This window comes from Saimiri boliviensis, chromosome 3, assembly GCF_048565385.1.
Source record: "Saimiri boliviensis isolate mSaiBol1 chromosome 3, mSaiBol1.pri, whole genome shotgun sequence".
Taxonomy (NCBI): domain Eukaryota; kingdom Metazoa; phylum Chordata; class Mammalia; order Primates; family Cebidae; genus Saimiri; species Saimiri boliviensis.
Genome location: NC_133451.1, coordinates 149628214 through 149653016, shown reverse-complemented (window position 1 = coordinate 149653016; position 24803 = coordinate 149628214). Strand labels below are relative to the sequence as shown.

Sequence of the window (24803 nt, the reverse complement as noted above, 5' to 3'; positions counted from 1 at the left end):
CTCTGAAGTCTCCTGGCTTAGGTCTGACTTCCTTAAAGCCCTCCAGAGCAGATACTGGGAGTTCAAGGCTAAACGGAGGTGTTCCTGCAGTGGATGATGAAAGAGCCACTTTAGGTTACATCATTTTCAAACATGAACCACAGAAACAGGATTTTATATCTGTTTTTTTAAAAGCCATCATTTACTGAGCTCACTCACTGGTTTTGAATTATATGATTTTTTTTTCTTATTTTCTTTCCCTTTTTACATATCACCTCCTCACTTGCATATTATACTGGTGCACTCAAACATACCAGGTACTCATCTTCCCCAGTTTCCAGTTGATTTGCAGGGGCAAAAACGATGCCGAAAGCTCAAGGAAGCAGCAACAAGACTTTATTCTCTTACTCAAAGGGAGTGAGGTAGGGCTGGGAGGCTGGAAGAAATCTCCTCTCAAGACAGATGGAAGACACAGGTTCATAGTGGGTGGGTATGAGGGTGGGTGAGGGAGAGGGGAGAAATCAAGTTGCAAGTGTCCACCTGCCCCCTTAGTGCTGTGAGGTTTTCCCAGCCTGTACTAAGCACCCAAACTGTCAAGCACTCCCTTTCTACCTACTACCTTGAGGACACCTGAAACCCTGCCCATGGCCCCCATTGGTGAAGCAGGGGCCCTCTGGACCTGCAGGAGGCAGGGACAGGAAATGAGCAGGGTCTTTCTAGCAGATCAGTAGTGATGAGAGGTGAAAACTGCCAGATCTGCACATGAGGCAGGCAGCAGCAGGGACACAGCCCCATCCCTTTTCTCCCACCATTCATTCCTGCTGGCTCTGGGCCCAAAGCTGGGGCAAATGTTTTTATGACTCTTAAGATCCACTTGTATCTTTACAAATCATGTTGTGTATGTTTCGAGTCTCCTTCTCTAGACCGACTGTTTCTTATTTATGGTCCTAGAACACAACACAGTGCCTGGTACAGAATGTGGGTTAAGCATTGTCAGCAATGATTTTGCAGATAGGAATATTCTGTTTTATATAAACAGTGCTGAGTCTTTCTCACAGACTGGATTCTTCTCCTGTGTTTTGGCAAAGTGCTTTGTTTCAGTTCAAATCTGAAGAGCATTTCTGAGTTGTTCCACTTTCCCGCATCGACTGGCCCCAAATCTGCTTCCATCACATTCTTTCCCACAGTTTGCTTTCATTGAGAGCTGATTTCATAAACCCTCTTTCTACTTGGCTGTCTACCAATTTCCCCTGTCGTACTCTGTCCCCACCAATGTGGTCATGAGCTAGAAAATCAATAAAACTCTTAATCACAAACAATGTGCAGCAGCAGCAGCAGCAACAGCAGCAGCAGCAGCAGCAGCAGCAGCAGCACTGTGGCTCAGCTCCTAACTTGGCAGATCCCAGTGAGGCAGAACAAGCTCTACCAGGGAGAAATGCGACTGCACAGGACATCCAGCATCTAGGCCGGGTGAGACTTGCTTTCATGTTCACGCTGAGGAGTGACTTTTTTTTCCCTATCTCTGCTTCTCTGGTCTTCAATCAGGAAGAGGGGTGACCTTTTTTTTTTTTTTTTTTTTTTTTTTTGAGACTGAGTCTTGTTCTGTCGCCCAGGCTGGAGTACAATGGCTCCAGCTTGGCTCACTGAAACCTCTGCCTCCCAGGTTCAAGTGATTCTCCTGCCTCAGCCTCCCAAGTAGCTGCGACTACAGGCACTTGCCACCATGTCTAGCTAATTTTTGTATTTTTGGTAGAGACGGGGTTTCACCATGTTAACCAGGATGGTCTCAATCTGACCTTGCGATCCACCTGTCTCAGCCTCCCAAAGGGCTGGATTACAGGCATGAGACACTGCGCCCGGCCTGGGGCGACTTTTCTAAGCTGCTCTGGCTTAGTTTCCATTGTCTCCATGGCTATATTCCTTCTCTTCATACCCAGCTTGGGAAACATAAGTCCCTCTTCCACTGCAGCAAGCAGTCAAAATACTGAGTTAATTTTATTCATTCTGCCACCCCTGTCTTTCCCTGGAGAAGGCTGGTGCTTACATACAAGACTGATATAACTTTTGCAATAAATATATTTTTACAAGCTTCTTGTATTTTATGCACCTTCCTACATTTAGGGGAAACAATTCTGTCAATTCGCTGCTTTGCATGCTAAGCAAATTGTGAAGCAAGTAGTGAATGTGGAACTTGTGTGGGATTCACTACTGTTGGCTGTTACTGATTCCTCATCCTGCCCGCTGGCAGGGAATGGAGGGGCTCAACAGTCTTCTGGGTCTCCATGTGTTTGGGAGGGAGGAGTCTCTAAGACCTCAGTGGTAGGAAGTTGCATCAGAGCCTCTCCAGGTGCCCTGGTGGCTTTATGGTTGGTGGCCTGGCTCTGGTTTCCACCACTTGCTTACATCGCTGGCAGGAAGACAAGGATAGAATGAAGGAACTCTTAAATAATCATCAAGTCTCAGTTTGGCACTGCTCACTTCTTAACAAGATTTTTTTTTCCCCACCAAATTAGCCAGCTTGATTGAGTTTTCACTTTGTTTTGGTTCCCCCAAGAGCTGGCCAAGCAACTGGGCAATTCAGTTCTCAGGGGCCTTCGTTTTCCCATCTGTAAATAAGGAGTTGGGCTACATAAATTCAAACCTCAAACCTTCTCTGTCCACCTTTTCTGGGGAAAAGGTAAATAGAGCCTGAGGAGTCCCAGGGAAAGGCACAGAAAAAGAAAATGGGAAGAAGAAGCCCGGGCAACTCTAGCAAACTTGAGTATTCAAGTCCTCTCACTGTAATGGCTCTATCTGGGCAGGGGGGTGAGAGGAGAACCTTTATCTTGACACCAGGGAGGGAAGCACAGAAGTTTTAGCAGAACCAAAGTTCCTGGATTCTGAATCACTGAGTCACTAATCAAGTGGCTAACTGTGTTAGTGACAACTGCATAAGCTGGTGGGGGGGGGGGGCGCTGGGAGAGGAGTATCGAGAAGGAGACGGGTGGAGGAGGAGATGGGGATGAAAGGGAAGCGTTTGCAGCTTGTGGAGCATTGGGAAGAGCAGGGACATCAAGGGCACCAAATAAAGGTCCAGGGAGCAAAGAAAGAAATGGAGAAAATTCATTCTGCTGGAAATAGACATGACTGCAGTCAGGAAGAAGACTTACAGATTCAGGGTGACCTGATTTGATTACAGCAACGGGAAGTGCAGGAGAGAGAGGGCAGAATAACCTGACCTAAGGAAGTAAATTAAATAATAGAGAAGACACCACAGTTGCCATGGTATTAAAATACCTCATGGCACATTAAGCTTCCTCTTTCGCTTGATTCTTGTTCTTGCGACATGTTAATGTCATTGCAGTATATCCAGATAAACTAAATTTAGACTTTCTGGGGCGGGGGGAGGGGAAGATGCAGCCCAGATCTCCCTGTTTGGGTCGACTCTGGCCCAATACTGTTGCTTCACAGAGTGCTTGGGGTTTTTTGCCTTATGGGATATGAAAACTCTTATGTCAGCCTTGGGCCTGGTGAAGCTGCTGAGTGAAATGATTAAAAAAAAAAAAAAATGAGGCCAGGCACAGTGGCGCATGCTTGTCTGTAATCCCAGCACTTTGGGAGACCAAGGCGAGTGGATCACCTGAGGTCAGGAGTTCGAGACCAGCCTGGCCAACGTGATGAAATGCCATCTCTACTAAAAATACAAAAATTAAAAAATACAAAAATTGGTGTTGCACACCTGTAGTTCTAGTTACTTGGGAGGCTGAGGGAGGAGAATCACTTAAACCCAGAAGGCGAAGGTTGCAATGAGCCGAGATCGCATCACTGCACTCCAGCCTGGGCCACAGAGTAAGACCCCATCTCAAAGAAAAAAGAAAAAAAGAAAAAAAAAAAAAAAAAAAAAAAAGAAAAATTGGAAATAGTTTTCAAAGGGGCATCTGTTTTAGAAATTACTTCAGAAAAACAATAGCATTGCAGAAATTTGAAAAATAAAGACAACCACCAACAAAACCAAATGTGTTTTCTTAGATATTATTTTCTTTAATTGCTTTTGAAAAATTATTTTACTGGGCTATAATTAAGATTATTGGGTTCTGTAATTGGTCCTCTGCAAAAGAAGACATTGCAGAGGACAGGCACATGGTATACTCTTTTGATACTACCATACCCAAGATGAACAGAGGAGTGTTTCCAGCTGACCAATTTACTACAAATGTCACAACATTTGTCAAGGGTCAGCTCTTGACCTTCCTCAAGTGGACTCACATAAACCAGACCCCCAGAGACTGAGGTGTATGCCTGAATTATGATGGACAGATTAGAATATTCACAATATCAGGGCAAAAGATTTCTCTATGTAAATAAATGCATTTGAGAAGACAAATTCCATCCGAAAGTTTGCTTAGTTAACTGGAGTAGAATGAATGACAGTTGTGTGGTCCACAAGACAAATACTCTTGACACAGTGTTCTGAAAGAATGAGGCTGCCCACCCACCCACTCACCCTAGCATAGATGACCCTGTGGCTTCTGAGGCTTCAAGCTTCTTTCTCCGTGCCTTAGTTTCTTCAAACCTGTTTCTCCACACAGCGTCCTGTATAGCCCCTTAGGCAGATTCACACTTTCTCAGTCATAATCACATCTCTATCTTCCTGGCATTATAGCCAAGTCACTTTAATGGGAATTTGAGGTAATCCTCAAACTTTTCAGTGACAAATTGGGTCACTCTGTTGGTTTATGCCCACTGAACTTTAGCCAAATCCATTGGGTATGCAGATTTTGGTAATCTAACTTTCTGAGCACAACCTGGTTCTCAGGTTCTTGGGGAAGCACCTCATTTCTGCTTCGTGAGCCATCAACAGTGGCCTAACCTTCTCAGGCTACCACGGATTTCTGAAAAATAGACCAGACATATTAACACCCATGTGGTCTGTCCTGTGATAGAGTCGTCCACATTTTCCTGGGATATTTTTCTTCTGTGCAGGAGCGGAGAGGTTGGCTCTTTGCTATGATGACTTAGGCAATGGAATGGCACCTTGGGGATACAGATGCCATCTACTATAACATAGATGGAGGGTGCAAAGTGTCCTCTTCATTGTCCAAATGAGACTCTCTGAATTTGAATCCAATATCCAGAAATGAAAATATCCATGTGGTCCTCCTGACTCAGTCACAAACAAAGACAGATTGATTAAAGTGTTTCTGGGAGCTGGCGTTGAAATGACAACCCTTGATCTATAGGCAGCCCTCACCTGGCGGGGCATGATGCTAACCCATCCCTTTCTGTATGTATTTGCTGGAGTCCTGTCTTGCAGTTAGCCTCTTTGGATCTGAAGTGTCTTTTTAGGTCATTTAAGGTCTTATTAATCCTCCTTGCTGAGTCCATAGATTAATTCCTAGGAAAAGATGTTGTGGCCAACTTTTGGAATGACTTTCAGACAAATTTAAAGAGCCCTGCTCAAATGCTCCAGTGCTCAAGATAGAGGAACTAAAAGCAGTCCTGTGGTAAGCCTTATACTGTCTCCTTGGAGAAAAATGCCAGCTGAGCAGCCGTGCAGTGAGAGTAGGTCTTCTGCAGGTTTTAAGCATCACTTCCCAACCTGGCATGTGGGGAATGCCTCAAGTCTGAGATAGCATGAGTTCTTCAGCAGAGCAGGGAGCCTGATTATTACTCGGCTATAAAGTCTTGGCACCTCCACCTGGCCTGTGTGCCCTCCTCTGTGCTGTCCCCCAAGAGGGTGTGGTGTGATTTGAACCAGGTCAGGTTCACTCTCAGTTGTAGACTAGGTAAGAGAGAGGGGCAAGTCAATTCTCTCTCCCTTCCAGCCAATCCTATAGAATTTGAAATATCTGCAACTAACTTTCCTTAATATTTCCTAATAGTCCTTCTGAAAATGCGCATTGAGAATTGTGGGGTTGGTTATATTCAAGTAGAGTCATCTAGTTTGTAGGCTCATTTGCATCTAAGGGGCTATTTTTTATCGCCACCATATACCTTTCAAGCATTTGTAAAGGTTTATTCTGAATGGAAAGTAGTTCGGCATATCTGATCTCATTTGCATCTCACAATAATTCATTCCCAATACCAGAGACATTTAAGTACTTGCCCAGGATTCCACACCTGAAATATGGCCAAATGAGGCTCAAATCAAGGCCTATCGGGTCTTTGGCCATACCTCACACTTCATGCAGAGTAGCAAGACTCTTGAGAGGGTGAACAGCAGAGGCCAGGGGTGAAATGACAAGAGGGCATTTAGAGACAGTCTGCTGTTTCCCAGGAGACTGAGTCACATCATTTTATTTCATCCTGAAAATGACCTTACAGAATATGATCTCCATTTATAGATGAGGGAACCTGAGACTGTGAGTTCAAATAACTTGTCTGGAGTCACATAACTGGTGAGAGTGGGATTGGAGTCACAGCCGCACAAACCATGAAAAGGCACAGATAGAGGAAATGGAAGTAACAGGACAGCTGTGGAGAAATAATTCTAGAAGATTATTGAGTAAAGGAACAGTTCTTAAAGAAGTTCTTCATCAATTTTATGGTGCCATACAAGATGGACTTAGGGGGTGTGTTAACCCATTTTCACATTGCTATAAAGAAATACCCAAGACAAGGTAATTTAGAAAGAAAAGAGATTTAATTGGCTCACGGTTCTGCAGGTTGCACAGTAAGCATGATGGCATCTGTTCAGCTTCTGGGGAGGCCTCAGAAAACTTACAATCAATGGCAGAAGGTGAAGGAAGAGCAAGCAGTCACATGGACAGAGCAGGAGCAAGAGGGAGAGGCAGAAGGTGCCAGACGCTTTTAAACAACCACGTCTTTTTTTTTTTTTTTTTTTTTTGAGACAGAGTCTTGCTCTGTCACCAGGCTAGAGTGCAGTGGCGCGATCACTCAGGGTAACCTGTACAGTTCACTGTAACCTCCGCCTTCCGGGTTCTCAGCCTTCCGAGTAGCTGTGACTACAGGTGTGTTCCACCACACCCAGCTAATTTTTTGTATTTTTAGTAGAGACGGTGTTTCACCATGTTGGCCAGGATGATCTCGATCTCTTGACTTTGTGATCCGCCCACCTTGGCCTCCCAAAGTGCTGAGATTACAGGCATGAGCCACTGCCCCCAGCAACGACCACATCTCTTGAAAACTCACTATCGTGAGGACAGCACCACAGTTAGCACCAAGGGGATGGTGCTAAACCATTCATAAGAAATCCACCCCCATGAGCCAACCACTTCCCACCAGACCCTACCTCCAATATTGGGGGTTATATTTCAACCTGAGATTTGGGAGGGGACTACATCATAGGGGAAATGACAAAATCACAAAAGCACATACATGGCTGGCCTCTAACAGCAGAAGAGACCTTTGGCCTTGCCTCTAGGGGTATGCTCTTGTGGAAGTGTCTCAAGTGACCCGCCCCTCCCCCATGTAAGAGATGATATACTTCTTTTATTCAAGTTGCCCAGTTGTTTGTTTTTCTGGTTCTGGTGGCTGAGTGGAGGGTAGAAATTCCTTCTGCAGCAGATGTGCTATCCTTCACAGTGCCTAGCATGCTGCTGGACGTACAGGTGTCCAGGAGATTTGGCAAGCATACTGCCAGGAAGAACTGTTTCACCATTGGGGGCACACTGCAGGCAAGCCACCGTGAGCAGGCTGGCTGGCCAAGGCTAAGGGTGACCATCTTAGGAGGTAGTTACAGCTGACAGATGACTTTTGAGCTGTGGACATAGAAAGATGCTTTTTGAAGAACTTCATTAATTTTTATTTATTTTTGAGACAGAGTTTGCTCTTGTTGCCGAGGATGGATGCAATGGTGAGGTCTCAGCTCACTGCAATGTCTGCCTCCCAGGTTCATGTGATTTTCCTGCCTCAGCCTCCCAAGTAGCTGGGATTACAGATGTCTGCCACCATGCCTGGCTGATTTTTTTTTTTTTTTTTTGTATTTTTAGTAGAGATGAAGTTTCATCACGTTGGCCAGGCTGGTCTCAAACTCCTGACCTCAGGTGACCCACCTGCCTGGGCCTTGAATCCCAAAGTGCTGGGATTTCAAGTCAGATCACATTAAGGCTTTGCCCTGCTTAAAGCCTTCCAACATAGCCAGGAGAGGTGGCTCATACCTATAATCCTAGCACTTTGCCAGGCTGCTTTGTTCTATCCTACCTCAGGGCCTTTGCACTCGCCATTCCACCTTACCTGGGATTCCCTCCCCTTATCTTCTGTTAGCTGGTTTTTGGTCTTAGCATAAAAGTCACCTCTTCAAAGACACCTTCCCTGGCCACCCAACCAAGGGTAGCTACCCAGCTGCACTTTTATTGAATACTTCTCTGGTTTAATACTTCCCTTGGTTAATTTTCATCATAGCATTTGTCACTACCTTACATGTTCTTGTTTACCTGTTTTATTCTGTTACCTACTCTCCATTTCACCACAGACCTTGTTTGTCATGTCAGAGCCGTCTGGGCATATCCAGAAGCGTGTCTAGCACATTGCAGATGCTCCAGACATGGGTGTTAAATCCTTTAGTTAATTAATTAGATTATCTTTGTCAAGTGACTGAACGGTTTAATCACCTCCCACCACCTTCTTAGAGGGCTGGTGTTTTTCTAAGGAGGGAGAGGGCAATTATGTCACTTTATTTCTACAGCCCCACCCTCCACCACTATCCCCAATTAGAAAGAGGATGATTAAAAAAAAAAAAAAAAAAAAAAAAAAAAAAAAAAAAAAAAAAAAGACTGGGCACAGTGGCTCACACCTGTAATCCCAGCACCTTGGGAGGCTGAGGCGGGCAGATCACCTGAGGTCAGGAGATCGAGAACAGCCTGGCAAACATGGTGAAACCCATCTCTACTAAAAATACAAAAGTTAGCCGGGTCTGGTAGCAGGTGCCTGTAACATCAGCTACTGAGGAGGCTGAGGCAGGAGAATCACTTGAAACGGGGAGGTGGAGGTTGCAGTGAGCTGAGAGCACACCATTGCACTCCAGCCTGGGCAACAGAGCAAGACTTCGTCTCAAAAAAAAAAAAAAAAAAAAAAATCGTCTGTTTCTCACGATCCTTTGGATGTGGCTGGATTCTTACCTTTCCATCCCAGATTGCATTTGTTGTTTTTAAGGCTGCCCAGATTTGAAAAGAGAACCTTTGAAGGCTTGAATTCTGATACAGGAGGCAGGACAGGCAGGCCCCACTCTACAAAGAGGTTGTGTTTGGAAAGTTTCTTTGTGTATGTTGTTTGTTTCCAACACAGAATGCATTTTTCACTGGAAACAATGTTCCCAGACTAGCCCACAAAAGCCTATTTAACCTGCTATGCTAAGTAGAAAACAAAATGCACTGAAATTCTAGGAAATACAACGGGGAAAATGAGGAAGAAATACAACTTAAGTGTTTAAGTGTTTATGCTGAGCATTAGTGCTTGGTGAAAAGCAGCTTCCAACAAAGAGGAATGAAGCAGCAGAGGTCAGGGGTGTGGAAGAGTCGGGGAGCGGAGTGGAAGCCCGGCCATCATGGCCAAGCTGCAGCTGTACATCTGACAGGGCTGTGGACCCAAGCCGAGCGTGTCCTGGAGCAGCTGGGCCTGGGCCGGTCTGAGCATTCCTGCAGATTCCTGCAGATCCACACCACACAGAGGGCAGGAGGGGCTGACGCAGACACTTCTCCCCAGTGAATTCTGGAGGCTAGAGTCAACCTATGGGAATTCTTCCGTGAAGCCAAAATTGGAGTATATGACAGGGGTGGCTCCTGGGCCTCATGGAGTTCCTCAGAGAGCTTCTGCCTCCTGGGTGATGTGAGTATAAACATGATACTACATCTTAAAAAAATAATGGGCTCAGTTTTGGTTTCATTGGTGTTTACTACAAGGTAATTTCAGGCATTTCCCCCCCATATTTGATCTTTGTGCTGCTACTTTGAGGCTCCCCGAAAGTAGGGGCCATTTCCTTATAGGAGAGGTCTTCTCAAGTGCTTCCAGAATTAGAAATTTCTATTATAGAAAGTGTTCTATTTGGGAAAGACCTGTTATCCTGAAATCGAACCTCATTTTGGATGCTTGTAGAAAGAGTACCCCAGCACAACTGGTAAAGAAGGAAGCAAAGAAATTGAAGACACAGATAGGAATTATTCCTGCAAAGAGTACCTCACAATTGTTAAATGTTTTATATCAAGTAAATGAACTCCTAAAGATCACTTAAAAGCAATAGCAGCAAATAGTTACATTTTAGATGTCAAATCTAAATTTAGAGGACAAATTACAAAATGGGGTAACATTTCCAACAAGAGTTCTTAGGAAATTTTAAGTGCTTAGGCAGGAAAAAAAGTATGCCCTTGAAAATTATACGGGATGATTCTAGAAGGGGCTCTAGTGATGAGGAAGACATTAATGTGAAAGATGTATGTGAAGAGTTTAAATAAAATTGTTTCATGAAATGTGAGATTGAAGATAGCAATATTTCTATGCATGTAACAAAATTACACTTGTACCTCATAAATTTATACAAATGTTTAAAAAGCTATACTTCTTTTCTTTTTTCTTTTTCTTTTTTTTGAGACGGTGCTTTACTGCGGCGTCCAGGCTGAAGTGCAATGGCATGATCTCCGCTCACTGCAACCTCCACCTTCTGGGTTCAAGCGATTCTCCTGCCTCAGCCTCTTGAGTAGCTGAGATTACAGGGACATGTCACCACATTCAGCTAATTTTTGTATTTTTAGTAGAGATGGGGTTTTGCCATGTTGGCCGGGCTGGTCTGGAACTCCTGACCTCGGGTGATCTGCCTGCCTTCATTTCCCAAAGTGCTGGGATTACAGGCATGAGTCACCGTGCCCGGACTAAAAAGCTGTATTTCTTAAGGTATTGTTTTATGTAATGTGCCATTTAAATATGTGTGCAACCACAGAACGGTAAAGATTACATGCTCTCACTCCTATAAGCTCACAGAAGCAAAGAGTAGAATAGTGGTAACTAGAGGCTGGGAGGGGTAGAGGGAGTGGGAGAACAGGGAGAGGTTGATTGACATACAAAATTACAGCTAGAGGTCAGGTGAGGTGGCTCACGCCTGTAATCCCAGCACTTTGGAAGGCCAAGGTGGGTGGATCACTTAAGGTCAGGAGTTCGAGACCAGCCTGGCCAACATGGCAAAACCCCATCTCTACTGAAAATACAAAAATTAGCCAAGTGTGATGACACACACTTGTAATCCCAACTACCTGGGAGGCTGAGGCAGGAGAATTGCTTGAACCCAGCAGGCAGAGGTTGCTGTGAGCTGAGATTGTGCCACTGCACTCCAGCCTGAGTGACAGAATGAGACCCTGTCTCAAAAAAAAAAAAAAAAAAAAAAAAAAAAAAAAAAAAGGAAAGAAAGAAAGAAAATTAACAGCTAGAGAGGAAGAATACGCTCTACTATTTTATAGCCCTTTAGGATTATAGTTTACAGTAACGTATGTTTTCAAATGACTATAAGAGAGATTTTTGAATGTTCCCAACACACATAAATGATAAACGTTTGAGGTGATGGTATGCTAATTACCCTAAACTGATTATTGCACATGGCATATGTGTATCAGAATACCATTCTGTCCCTCATAAATATATACAATTATGTGTAAATTTAAAATAAAGTAATATATATGTGCAACCAAATTAATCTCTGAAATATTATAGATATTTGAATCTTATCTACATCCTAATAGCTTATATATCCAATTAGGCTAATTTGGGGGAAGGGGGGAATCTCATTGGAAAAAGAAGCATTGTATTACGTATGTCCCCTATTTGTCTTCAGGCCTATGTGGACTACATCAATACAAGTTTGCTTCTACAAGAGGCAGGGCATACTGGACTAAGTATGATAAAGCCCGGTGTGGTGGCTTACACCTGTAATACCAGCACTTTGGGATATTGAGGCAGGCAGATCACTTGAGGTCAGGATTTCAAGACTGGCCTGGCCAACATGATGAAACCCTGACTCTACAAAAAATATGGAAATTAGCTGGGTGATGTGGTGTGCGCCTGTAATCCCAGCTACTCAGGAGGCTGAGACAGGAGAATTTGCTTGAACCCAGCAAGCAGAGGTTGTGGTGAGCCGAAATGGTACCTCTGCACTCCAGCCTGGGTGACAGAACGGGACTCCATCTCAAAAAAAAAAAAAAAAAAAAAAAAAAGATAGTACGATAAGAAGATCCAGGCTCTAGTTCTGGATTTATTGTTGGAGCCACGTCCTCTGGACAAGTTAGTTGTCTCTCCACACTTCAGTTTTATCAAACGTAAAAATGGAAAGTCACACTTCTTTTTCTTTTTTTGAGTCGGAGTTTCGCTCTTGTTACCCAGGCTGGAGTGCAATGGCGCGATCTCGGCTCAACGCAACCTCCACCTCCTGGGCTCAGGCAATTCTCCTGCCTCAGCCTCCTGAGTAGCTGGGATTACAGGCACGTGCCACCATGCCCAGCTAATTTTTTGTATTTTTAGTAGAGACGGGGTTTCACCATGTTGACCAGATGGTCTCGATCTCTTGGCCTCGTGATCCACCCGCCTGGGCCTCCCAAAGTGCTGGGATTACAGGCTTGAGCCACCGTGCCCCGCCTTACAGTCATACTTCTAACATAACTTATTTTATTATCTCCAATATAAATACAGAGACTCAATTATTGACTAATTTATACTAATAGTGGGAAGCAGGGTCTGGATAATCCCAAATGACTACTAATTTAAAACCACTTTATTTTACTTAGTAATGTGTTTGGAGCACTTACATCTTGTGGCTACTGACAGTTTTACTTTAACTGTAATAATAAGACAAGGCCATAAATATTGGCCTCCCTGGTTGGGGAATTGCGTGGGTTTCCTTTGCAGGCAGTTGGGGTTTTCCAAGGAACTTACTCTGCAGTGTCAGGAGTACAATACAGAAGGCTTCCAGGTCAGGTGGCCCAGTGTCAAATAAAAGCTCCATCCCTTGTTAGCACATCTCTCAACCTTCCTTAGCTGTGCCTGCCTGCCTCTTTCTATAATGGGGAAAATAATAATACCTACTTCCTTGGTTTACTTAAAGAGAGGATTAAATCAGGACATGTGATATGGCACACCATTATTGCTTTTGTTGTTGTTATTATTATTTTAAAATCTAGGTGGGTGATTGCATCTAGAGAAAGCACCACAGACTGAGTCACTTAAATAGCAGAAAAGTATTATCTTGCAGGTCAAGAGACTAGAAGTCTGAAATCAAGGCATCAGCAGGGCTGTGCTCCCACTGAAACCCATAGCAGGGAATCCTTTCTTGCTTCTTGTAAGTTTCCAGTGTTTCCTCGGCTTGTAGATGACACACTCCAGTCACATGTCCCTTTTTCTTTCTTTCTTTTTTCTTTTTTTAAAGCAGAGTCACGCCCTGTTGCCCAAGCTGGAGTGCAGTGGTGCTATCTTGGCTCACTGCAACCTCCACCTCCCGGGTTCAAGAGATTCGCATGCCTCATCCTCCCAAGTAGTTGGGTTACAGGCATGCACCACCACACCTGGCTATTTTTTTTTTTTTTTTTTTTTTTTTTTTGTATTTTTAGTAGAGATAGGTTTCACCATCTTGGCCAGGCTGGCCTTGAACTCTTGACCTCAAGTGACTCACCAGCCTTCACCTCCCAAAGTGATGGAATTACAGGTGTGAGCCAGCATGCCCGGTAGCACGTGGTCATCTTCTTCCTGTGTCTTTACGTCATCTTCTCTGTGTGCACATCTGTCTCTGTGTCTAACTTTCCTCAATATGACACTAATCATATTGGATTAGGGCCCACCCTAATCACCTGATTTCAATTTGATCACCTCTGGAAAGCTTGTCTTCCTTTCTTTCTTTCTTCCTTTCCCTCCTTCCTTCCCTGCCTTCTTCCCTCCTTCCCTCCTTCCCTCCTTCGCTCCTTCCCTCCTTCCCTCCTTCTCTCCTTCCTTCCTTCCTTCCTTCCTTCCTTCCTTCCTTCCTTCCTTCCTTCCTTCCTTCCTTCTTTCTTTCCTTCCTTCCTTCCTTTGTTCAAGGTGCAATGGCACGATATTGGCTCACTGCAGCCTCAATCTCCTGGGCTCAAGCAATCCTCCCATCTCAGCCTCTCAAGTAGCTGGGACTAGATGCATGTGCCACTGAGATAGGGGCTAAACAGAAGCCTAAGCGCTGCTATCTTATAGAGAAGCCACCTGGGCCCTGGGCAGAGGTGTAGTTCTCAGAACTGTTAATGTACATCAATTCTCAGAAGTGTTAAGGGTAAACATTTCCACTGCTACCCCCTCCCCTTGCAACAAACCGCTGACTTTAGCTTCTGTACAGACAGCTTGCCTTGCACACCCCTGTACCCCGCTGAACAAGGGTGTGGTTTTGCAGCTTAAATGCCTTGCTCCCCCTGAGCTCGGGGCCATGGGTTGAAGGCACATGAGTCCTCTGTGGCCGCCGGCAATAAAGACCCTGCAATTTGGCATACTTTTGTCTTGGTGTTGATTTTCTGTGCTCGATCCAATGCAACACCACCATGCCTGGCTAATTTTTATTTCTTATTTTTTCTAGAGATGGGGTTTCACCATGTTGCCCAGGCTGGTCTTGAACTCCTGGCCTCAAGCAATCCTCCCACCTGAGATTATAAGCATGAGCTACTGTGCTTGGCTAAAGCCTGTATTTCTAAATGAGATCATATTCTGAGGTTCTGGAGTTAGGGTTTGGACACCACTGAACCCGTAACACCAACAGTTCTTTCTCTCAAACATTCTCCAAAGTAAGAAAAGTGTTTTACATTTTGCTATCTAAAGTCTCTTCCCTGCAAGATGTTATGATCAAAGAGTTTGTTGCTTCTCAAGAATGTTTGGATACAAAGAAACTCAAGTTGGTTCTGTTTGTGAGTAACTTGAAAACAAATTCTTTGCTTTGTTTAAAGAGGGAAGCGCTGTTTCAGGCAGGACTCTGTCAAGAACATGTTACAAACTGTCCCATTTCCAGTGAACTCTTCACTGCCTTCCACCCACACGAGCACAAGACAAGGCTCCTGGCCGCTCCTGGCTGCCCTTGCTGGCAGCAGAGCCTCTCACTGGGTCTTGATTTCAAAGGGTCACCAAAATTTATCCTCATGGATTCTGGTCTTCACTAGACAGCAAAGTTCCTGTTTTACTCGTTGAAGTCAAGCAGACCTGGGTTCAGATTCAAGCTCTATCACCAACAGCTAGTTAGTATGCGAATGTCTCAGCCTCGGTTGTCTTATCTGTAACATAAGGGTGAGAACACCTCGTGGGCTGGTGGTGAGATCTGGAGTGCCTGATGCCTGGTAGTCAGTCTGCAAATCATGGTGCTATTATCATGGGAGAATAATGTTTGGGGAAATTTGTGGGACCTTTTCTGTCACTTGTTTGAGGCCTTCTGCACATACCCTTCCAAGGTCAGAACAGTGGGCCTGTACCTCATATCAGCAGAGAAAAAGGTAAAATGTGAATGTGGCCTTTGGGTCTTAAATACACAGAAATGTCAAAGGAGGAGGTATTGACTTTGCTGTCAAAGGAAGAGGTATTGTCTCTGGCCATCTATCCGCCTTCCTGATCTGAAATAGCAACACTTTACTGTGCACAAATGAGATCAATGCAAAAGAGAAGCAACTTTCCTTTGGGAGAGAACGTTAAGTTTAGGGCTTGGGGTGCAAAGGTAGGAGTGGATCTGGAGACGACCCTGGTGTCAGGCCGGAGGTGGTGGGGCCAGGGGGACACTGAGGTGTTGGGCAGGCATGAGGTGGAGGAGACAGCCTCCGTGAAGGAAGCAGGGCAAACATGAACAGAGGATGGAGGAGATGCTGAAGATAGGGCTGTCTCCTGCCTCTTAGAATTCTGCCAGGCTCGCCCTGCTGGGTAGACTTCATTTTAAATTTTATTGTTAAATTTTTTTTTGAGATGGAGTCTCGCTCTGTCGCCCAGGCTGGAGTGCAGTGTCGTGATCTTGGGCTCATTGCAACCTCCGCCTTCAAAGTTCAAGCGATTCCCCCTCCTCCTGAATACCTGGGATTACCAGTGCCAGCTACCATGCCTGGATAATTTTTGTATTTTTAGTAGTGATGGGGCTGGCCAGGCTGGTCTCGAACTCCCGACCTTGTGATCTGCCTGCCTCAGCCTCCCAAAGTGCTGGGATTACAGATGTGAGCCACTGTGCCCAGCCCTTCATTTTAAACTTTGAATTCCTTCCCTAATTATGATTCCTCTACTCTGGCAGGAAGCTCCTCTCCAAGTGCCAGCTTCTTCAACACAAAGATGCTTAAAACCCAAAGCCTCCCTCATAAACTGACTGGAACACGTAAGCAATAGATCAAGAGCAACTATAAAAGTCTTGAATGTGTTCCTCAAGGGACATATTAAGAAACCTTTGAGGTGCATTCCCTCTTGCCTGGAGCTTTGAAAGGGGCAGTCTGTAATCCTGGAAAGGACTCAGGCAGGTCTGTGGGAGCCAAATTGCATCAGCTCTACTTTCAATAGCGTTATCTTTTGCTCTTTGTGATTGTAGCTGAATTAGTCGAGTTGTAGTAACAAAGGTGTAAGTGCCGAATTGTGTGTGAGTATGCTCCACACCCCCAAAGACAATATCCAGATGTCCTTTATATCCCAAATCCATTATTAGCTTCTGAAGCTTTCCAACTTTTTGATACAATGATTGTCACCCAATAACATAATGCATTAACAATGAGTTTTCTAGACAAATTATGAATCCAGGTCATTTCTTTTCTCCAAGCCTGGTTTATCATGTGAAAGAAGGTTGTAGGAGCAACAGCTAAGGCTTCTGATTGTGATCAAATCCTACATCTTGAGAAGCAATGGCCCCAGGTGTCTGTGGTGGGGATTAACACAGAGCAGTGTGCAGCCAGCTGTAGTAAGCAGTGAAAGTGGCTAAAATGTGCATCAAGTACTCCCTCAAAGGGGAAGAATCCATCCAGACACTGTTTTCGTTCAGCAAACACGTATTGAGCACCCAGAGAATGCATGAAGGAACAGTGAAGAAAAGACTCAGTTCTGAAAGTGCTCCCAAGGCAAGGCAGGTGGAGGCAGACCACAAGACCCCTTGGAAGGATGAGTACTGAGAGATTTTTCCAGGTGAGAGGATTGCAATCTATGCCCTTTGATTTAAAAAACCCTGCCTAGTTTCTCCATAGGTATCCTGCATTTGTTAGGCTATGTGCCCCTATTTTGGGCTCAAAAATTTTGATCAGGGTGAACATGGGGTTAGATAATCATGAAAATGCACCCTATCTATACCTCCCTCATGCCCCTGACATCAGGGGGACACGCCGTGGCTTTGGTGGCCCACTTTGTCTTGATGGTGACTTTGGTGCTGGGTTAATAGCGCATGTCATTCGTGTGTGTGTGTATGAGTGAGGGAGTCTTTAAAATACCAGCCCTTTCCAGTCTTTCCCTGAGTTTGGGAGCGGGTGGGTAGAGACTACACCAAGGCGCTTTAGGGCCAGCGCTGCCCATGGCTCTTTTTAAAACCTGTTTTTCTAGATCATGTAATGAATCTAAATACCGGTCCGTGATAAAGGAAAAAGGGGTTATTATCTCTCATATTTCACATACAGGAATATTAAACAATTAAAAGCTTAACTAATGTTCCCAAGGTCATATGGTGAATTAGAAACAGAGACAGAGAAAGGATTCTGGTTTCTAGTCCTTCTAGTTTTGTTGCCTCAGCTACGGATCTTGCTGCCTCTTTAAATCCCACATTTAGCTAGAATTGGGAGCCATAGCTGTGAATTGGCTCCATCACTTGAAAAAAAAAAAAAAAAAAAAGGTGGGGGAATACTTGCTTTCCTATAAGGCAAAACTATAACTCTGAGCAAGGCCTAAGAGACTGTCAAATTTTCAGCACATGTGAATATCCTTGTTCTTTCAGCGATTGGTATTCTGCAGCAGCTGCCTCACAGAGCCTGGAGAGCTCCAGCAAGGATGGGCCGGAACTCCAGCTGCTGGTGAGCAAGTGTTCACTATTTATAGCGGGTGGGGGGCTGCGAAGGAATGGAATTTTTTCCTTCTGAGTAGGATTGATGCAACCAACAGGAAGTGGGCTCTGATGGATACTAAAGGAGATCACGTGGATATATATAGCCTGTTACAGTACCTCTCATATTCCAGCGTGCTTCAGAATCACCTGGGGGTGCTTGCTGAAAGACAGATGGTGGGGCCCCACCCCCAGAGTTCCTGATTCACTGTGTATCTTAGTGGGTTTGGGCTACTAAAACAAAGTACCACAGACCAGGTGGCTTAAACGACAAACATTTATTTCGCACAGTTCGGGAGGTTGAGATGTCCAAGATCAAGATGCTGGCAGATTTGGTGTTTGGCGAGGGCCTGTTTTTGGTTTATAGACAATGCCTTCCTCACTACGTTCTCACATGGCAGAAGGGGTGTGGGAGCTCCCTAGGGCTCCTTTTACAAGGGCACTGATCCTATTCACGAGAAATCTGTCCTCATGACCCAATAACCTTGAAAAGGCCCCACCTCCTAGTACCACCATCAGCTTAAGGAGATGAACAGGGTGAACATGGGGTAAGATAATCATGAAAATTATCTTTGTGGGAGATACAGACATTCAGTCCAATACAGTAGTGAATGGCCCCAAAATGTGCTGATGTTGCTTGTTCAGAGACCATACTTTAAGAACTGCTTCTCTTTTTTTTCTTTTGAGACAGGATCTCACTCTGTCACGCAGGCTGGAGTGCAGTGGGGCAATCTTGGCTCATTGCCACCTCTGCCTCCTGAATTCAAGCGATTCTCCTATCTCAGTCTTTTGAGTAGCTGGGATTACAGGCACGTGCCACCGTGCCTGGCTAATTTTTTTGTATTTTTAGTAGAGATGAGGTTTCTCTATGTTGGTCAGGCTGGTCTCAAACTCCTGACCTCAGGTGATCTGCCCGCCTCAGCCTCCCAAAGTGCTGGAATTACAGGTATGAGCCACCTCGCCTGGTCCACTGCTCTATTTTAACAAGTGGATTGTACGGGGAAGAGTCGTTGTATATAGCAGCAGATTGAACCAAAAAAATGCATTGACATGCACTAAAAGACTCTGGTGATCTTACTGACTGTCAAATCAAAATCAGTTGTTTCTGGGCCAGCATTTCCAGGGCAAAGGCCTCATTTTACAAATAAAGAAAACTTCACAAAATGTAAAGGTTAGGACTCATAAGGAATATATATCCACATAATTTAATAAAAACTATTTTTGTTTCTCTTTCTTCTTGCTCCAGTGAAAAATGCAGTTAATTTGGTCATTTGATGACATTATAGTGTTTGGAGTCAAGGCTGGCAAACTTGACCTCCTCTTTCAACTCTGAGCAGAGTCTAGCATGGGTCTGGGAGCTAATGAGGCTGCCTCAGTCGTTGATTAAGAGCCAGGGGAAAGCGAATGGGTGCGCCCTGGAAAAATGTGGCTTATCTGCTGAGTAGACCAAGACCTTAGCTTTGACTTCTGTTTCTTGCATGAGATTGGCCTGTTCAGAAAAACCTTTAGTTCAGGTTTTTCTTTTAGATTGAATTTTGATATTTTACATTTTCCTCAAAAATTGTCCATTTCACTCTGATTTTTAAACTATAGTTGTACAAATAATTCTTTTATAAGAATTATAGTTTCCTTTATATAGGTTAATCTATTTGTATTTCCCCCTATTTTTTTAAATTAGACTATAACCAGCCAATGGTTTCACTTTGCCCACTGCCTAGACAGAGTCTATTTATCAAGATAGGGGAATTGCAATAGAGAAAGAGTGATTAACACAGAACTGGCTGTGTGGGAGAGCAGAGTTTTAATTTTACTTTATTTTTTGAGATGGAGTCTTGCTCTATTGCCAGGCTGGAGTGCAGTGGTCTGATCTCGGCTCACTGCAACTTCTGCCTCTTGGTTCAAGCAATTCCCCTGTCTCAGCCTCCGGAGTAGCTGGGACTACAGGCGCCCACCACCACACCTGGCTAACTTTTTGTATTTTAGTAGAGATGGGATTTCACCATGTTGGCCAGGATGGTCTTGATCTCCTGACCTCGTGATCTGCCTGCCTCGGCCTCCCAAAGTGCTGGGATTACAGGCATGAGCCACCATGCCCAGCCAGAGTTGTTTTATTATTACTCAAATCAGTCTCCCTGAGCATTCAAAGATCAGAGTTTTAAAGGAAAATTTGGTGGTTGGGGAGTGGGGAGTCAGGTCAGAGATGAAATCATAGGGAGTTGAAGCTGTTTTCTTGGGCTGTTCAAGACCAGCTAATGGATTATTTATTATTGTTGCTGGTTGTTTTTTTCACCTCAGTCAACCAGCTCTTGGATTTCTTTATCCATATGAAGAACTGCAGAGGACCCCAGATTTTTTTTTCTCCTTCTTGCAAGCTAACAAGTTAGTCTGCCAGTGGTCCCCTAGGTGAGAGGTTTGTGCCAGTTCCCTAACCCCAGTTCCACCTACCACCACAAAAGTCTCATGATGTCTGCACACATAGTAGGGTACAGGAGAGGAATTTAAGTCCTAAATTTAGGGAACCGGAATCTTTTATACTAGACAGTAAGCTGGGTGCTTGGTTCTGGGTAAAGACACTCTCTTTGTCTTGCAAAGCTGATTGTTTGCTATACAAACCTCCCTGAAAACATAGTCCACAAGAAAGGCAGCCAGTGCCCCTGCCTCTGCCTCTGTCCTGAGGTATGCAGGAACCAAGAGATGCTGGAGAACTGTCTCCCAACAATCAATCCCACTGATTTTTTCTCTCTTTCTTCCTTTCTCTTTCTTTCCTTTCTACTTCCTTCCTTCCTTCCTTCCTTTCTTTTTCTTTCTGGATCTCATTCTGTTGCTCAGCCTGAGTGTGGCGCAATCCTAGCTCACTGCAGCCTTGAACTCCTGGGCTTCAGTGATCCTCCTGCCTCAGCCTCTTGAGTAGCTAGGGCTATGGGCACATGCCACCAAGCCTGGCTAATTTTTAAAATTTTTCTGTAGAGATAGGGGTCTTACCATGTTGCCTAAGGCTGGTCTTGAACACTGTTTTCAAACCAATTATATTCTTTCATTTTTAGTTTCTTCCTTCTTTCCTTATATTTTAAAAAATATTTTTCTGTTTTCTTGAGTTGAATAATTACTTCCTTCACCTTCATTGTACTTAAGCTAAAATGATTTTAAGGTTGTGACTTTTTCTTTGACCGAATATTTGACTACATCTCGTAAGGTTTAATAAGTAGTGTTTTCCTTATGATTATTTGCTAAATTATCTAGCTTTTCCCTGTTATTTATGGAAGTCAAAGGTTTTATTTATTTATTTATTTAGACAGAGTCGCTCTCTGTCACCGAGGCTAGAGTGCAATGGCATGATCTCAGCTCATTGCAACCACTGTCTCTGAGTTCAAGCGATTCTTGTGTTTCAGCCTCCTGAGTAACTGGGATCATGGGTGTGTGCTACTATGCCCAGCTAATTTTTGTATTTTTAGCAGAGATGGGGTTTCACCATGTTGGCCAGGCTGGTCTTGAACTCCTGACCTCAATTGATCTGCTTGCCTCAGCCTCCCAGAGTGCTGGGATTACAGGTGTGAACCACTGAGGCTGGGCAGCAGTTAAGGGTTTTAAACAAAATTAATCAATCATCTTTAGATTCCCTTGCTCTCTTGGTTTGCTCTGGAAGCTACTTTCATTTCCTAAGAGGTTTGTAGATTAAAGCTATAAAGCCCTCCAACAGGATCTCTGTGACTTTTGTGTTTAATTGTGCTTCACTGCAATTTAGGAGGAAATGAAATTTGGAAGATAAAAGTTCAAGTCCTGACTCTGCCACTTTGGGCTGGTAACCAAATACATAACCCACTTTGAGTCTCACTTTTGTTTACAAATGTAGGCTTGAACTTTGTTATCTCTGAAGTCCTTTTCAATTTATGACGCTAAGAGATTTTGAATGAATTTCAATTAAACTGGTTTAATGATTTCTAGGCTGACTTGTTAGTTGAGGCAGCATGGCGTAGAAACCGGTGAAGCTGGGTTCAATCCATGCTGTGAGTGAGCAAATGCTTCCATTTCCTCATGTTTTCTTCTGTGACTCTCACAGAGGAGAGAAAAATCTACATGGCATTAGGGGCTCATTTCCTCCCCTTCGGTGGCATCTTGCCTGGGTTAGCTATAGGGACAAAGAAGCTGATGGCAGAGACTGAGCTCTGCAGCCTATCCTTTCTACGAAGGCTGCTTCCTGGCTTGAGAAGCTCTAGCACTACAGTGTTAGCTAGATGTTCATCTGAGTATTAGTCAGTTCTCACGCTGCTAATAAAGACATATCCTAGACCAGGTAATTTATAAAGGAAAGAGGTGTAATTGATTCACAGTTCCACATGGCTGGGGAGACCTCACAATCATGGCAGAAGGTGAATGAAGGAAAGTCATGTCTTACATGGTGGCAGGCAAGAGAGCTTGTGCGGGGGAACTCCCCTCTATACAACCATCAGATCTTGTGAGACTCACTACCACGAGAACAATATGGGGGAAACCACCCCCATGATTCAGTAATCTCCACCTGGCCTCACCCGTGACACATGAAGTTATTACAATTCAGGGTGATTTGGGTGGGGACACAGCTAAACCATATCATCCTGCTTTCTTCTCTTTCTGTGTGTCCTGCCCGTCTTGTAACAGCCCAGGGGGTTCACTTTGCCTGCTGCCCAGACAGAGCCAGTTTATCAAGATGGGAATTGCAATGGAGAAAGAGTAATTCATGAAGAGCCAGCTGTGCAGGAGACTGGAGTTTTATTATTATTCAAACCATTCTCCCTAAGCATTTCAGGATCAGAGTTTTTAAAGACAATTTGGCAGGTAGGGCCTTGGGAATGGGGAGTGCTGATTGGTCAGGTTGAAGATGGAATCATAGCAGGGTTGAAGTCAAGTTTTCTTGTGTCTTCTGTTCCTGGGTGGGATCACAGAAATGGTTGAGACAGATGACCAGTCTGGGTGGTGTCAGCTGATCCATCCAGTGCAGGGTCTGTAGAATATCTCACGCACTGATCTAAGGTTTTACACTGGTGATGTTGTACCCCAGGAACAATTTGGGAAAGTTCAGACTCTTGCAGCCAGAAGCTGCCTGACCCCTAAACCACAATTTTTAATCTTGTAGCTAATTTGTTAGTCCTACAATGGCAGACCAGTTCCCAGGCAAGAAGGGAATCTTATGCGGAAAGGGCTATTAACAATTTTGTTTCAGAGTCAAACCATGAACTAAATTCCTTCCCAAGGTTAGTTTGACCTACTGCCCAAGGATGAACAAGGACAGTTTAAAGGTTAGAAGCAAGATGGAGTTGGTTAGGTTACAATTTTTATGAAGGTGGTTTCCCTCTCTTGGGATCTTTCCATGGCGTGTCTGTCCCCTGCGCTGGGGGCTCTCTCTAGGGATAGGGGACCTCAGAGCCTAATGAACACCCTGCTACTTCTCTGTTCATTTCCCCTATTTTTAATATACATCATGAGCACTGCTCACGTGTGTGTTTCTGTCCTTTCTGCAGAGTCCATAGTATTTGATGAGCAACATGCTAAGTGCTTTACATCATCTCATTCAATTCTGATTACAAGATTGATAGTTACATATATTATTCCCATTTTACCAATTGGGAAATCTGGTGCTCAGAAACTTAAGCCATTTGCCCAAGGTCAGCTGCTGGAAGATGCAGAGCTGGAGGTTGAATTCAAATTGTTTGGTTTCTAAGCCACATGATTTTAACTCTAAGAGAGCCGTATTCACATCTTAAACATCACAGATGATTTTCCTGCAGATGGTGCTAAAGGGTCTTATTCAAACAGAATCAGTATATTATGACAATTTTTCAACAGATGAAGATCAAGCTTAAGGGCTACCTCTTCTAATTTGTCCAAAAGTCCCATGTGGACTGGCAGCAGCCCTGATACAATATGATTCTCTCTGAGGAGGTAACTAATACTGCTAAAAGAAAATCTTTGGCCGGGGGTGGTGGCTCACACCTGTAATCCCAGAACTTTGGGAGGCAGAGGCGGGAGGATCACCTGAGATCAGGAGTTCATGACCAGCCTGGCCAACATGTCGAAACTCTGTCTCTACTAAAAATACAAAAAATTAGCTAGATGTGGTGACAGGTGCCTATAATCCCAGCTGCTTGGGAGGCTGAGGCAGGAGAATTTCTTGAACCTGGGAGGCAGAGGCTGCAGTGAGTTGAGATCATCCCATTGCACTCCAGCCTGGGCAACAGAGCAAGACTTTGTCTAAAAAAAAAAAAAAAAAAAAAAAAAAGGAAAAGAAAAAAACTTCAGCCGAATTAAATTTAAAGGAGTTTATTTAAGCAATGACCAATTTGCTAATCAGGCTGCTAATCAGGCTGCTAATCAGGCAGCCCCCAGAATCACAGCAGACTCAAAGAAACTCCAGCACAGCCGAATCGTGGAAGAAGAAAAGGAAAGTGACATATGGGAAACGGAAGTGAGGTACAGAAAGAGCTGGGCTGGTTATAGCTCCGTGTTTGCCTTATTTGAACACAGTTGGAACAGTTGGTTACATTTGATCGGCCAAAACTCAGTGAGTGGCACAGGTGTGGGCTATTATAGTTGGTTTACACCTCCACTTGTTACAGTTCACGATGTACATAAAAACTTTTAGGCCGAACTTGAATATGTAAGGAGGAAGCTTTAGGCTAAACTTAACAGTACATCATGAGGAAAGTGCGTTTTTAAAAAATGAAATGTTAAATTTAAGATAATTCAGCACTCATGAGAGTGCTACAGGTGGCAGTTCAGAGAAGCCAACACATTGACCTTGGAGGTCTTAGGGTGAACCCTTTCTTTTTCTTTCTTTCTTTCTTTTTTTTTTTTGAGATGGAGTCTGGCTCTGTTGCCCAGGCTGGAGTGCAGTGAC

The 24803-nt window shown here is 44.2% G+C and overlaps 1 long non-coding RNA gene across 7 annotated transcripts in view; it reads left to right on the top strand.

Annotated features, from left to right (window-relative positions):
- The first annotated feature begins 1311 nt into the window (after positions 1-1311).
- The window catches only part of LOC120367761 (uncharacterized), a 65328-nt gene continuing 41836 nt past the window's right edge, over positions 1312-24803 (top strand). For 4 of the 7 annotated variants that reach the window (XR_012516999.1, XR_012516997.1, XR_012516998.1 and 1 more), the window contains exon 1: positions 1312-17903. This is a non-coding gene — a long non-coding RNA (uncharacterized LOC120367761). The remainder of the gene's footprint in view (positions 17904-24803) is intronic. The other 3 variants (XR_012517002.1, XR_012517003.1, XR_012517001.1) reach the window with 3 other exon arrangements.